The sequence below is a fragment of the Citrus sinensis genome, chromosome 3 (genome assembly GCF_022201045.2).
Source record: "Citrus sinensis cultivar Valencia sweet orange chromosome 3, DVS_A1.0, whole genome shotgun sequence".
NCBI classification, from domain to species: Eukaryota; Viridiplantae; Streptophyta; class Magnoliopsida; order Sapindales; family Rutaceae; genus Citrus; species Citrus sinensis.
In genome coordinates this window covers 16,777,286-16,778,229 of record NC_068558.1, presented here as the reverse complement: position 1 = coordinate 16,778,229, position 944 = coordinate 16,777,286, and the positions used below count along the sequence as shown (strand labels likewise).

At 36.9% G+C, this 944-nt stretch overlaps 1 non-coding gene across 1 annotated transcript; it reads right to left on the bottom strand.

Moving 5' to 3' along the window:
- Positions 1-544: 544 nt before the first annotated feature.
- LOC127901672 (small nucleolar RNA R71) lies at positions 545-648 on the bottom strand. Its single transcript, XR_008053916.1, has one exon. It is a non-coding gene; the product is annotated as a small nucleolar RNA R71 (small nucleolar RNA).
- Between the last annotated feature and the right edge of the window lie 296 nt (positions 649-944).

The following is a 944-nucleotide window of genomic DNA, read 5'->3' as shown; positions in this document are numbered from 1 at the left end:
TCTCCCTCTTCTTTATTTTTATTTGTTTTGTTCCCATCTTTATTTTTTATTTTATTTGTTTTGCATGCATGGTCGTAGGTCATTATTACCTAATCTTGAACCTATCGACCTTGAATTAGAAAAAACACTTCGCACACAAAAGCACATTAAAAATAAATTTGAAATGGATTTGCAACCACAAGAGAGGCCATTTAAGGACTACTTCAGTCCCTTAGCTAATTTGAGTACATCATGCATAAGATACCCAAATGTAGCTGCTAGGAGTTTTGAATTAAAACCTAGTGTGTTAAATTGTCTCCCTACATTTTATGGCCTAGAAAATGAGGATCCATATAATCATTTGAATGATTTTCATGCCATTTGTCAAACATTCAAATATGAGAATTTTTCAGATGATGATGTTAAACTTAGACTATTCCCATTTTCTTTAAAAGATAGAGCTCGTTCATGGTTAAATACTTTACCTGCTAATAGCATTTCATCATGGGAACAAATGGTAACGAAATTTTTGAATAAATATTTCCCAGTACATAAAACCAACGCTATTCGCAGGGAAATCTCGGAGTTTACCCAGAGAGAGGACGAGCAATTTTTCGAAACATGGGAGCGATTCAATGGGCTACTCTTGAAGTGTCCACATCATGGGTACGAGAAATGGCATCAATGCCAATACTTTTTGGAGGGATTACTACCAAATGTGCAAGAATGGCTAATGGCAACAAGTGGAGGAGAGCTAATGTCAAAAAGTGCATCAGAAATTTGGGAGTTTTTCCAGCGACAAGCGGACAATTCCCAACAACGGAGTCGATCACTCAGGAATACTAGAAGGATTAAAGGAGTGAATGAGGTTCACATTGGCGAGTCAACTTCGGGAATCAAAGAAGTCAAGGAGATGGTTGAAGGTCTTGCTCGACAAATAGCATCATTATCGACTGCTAAATCAA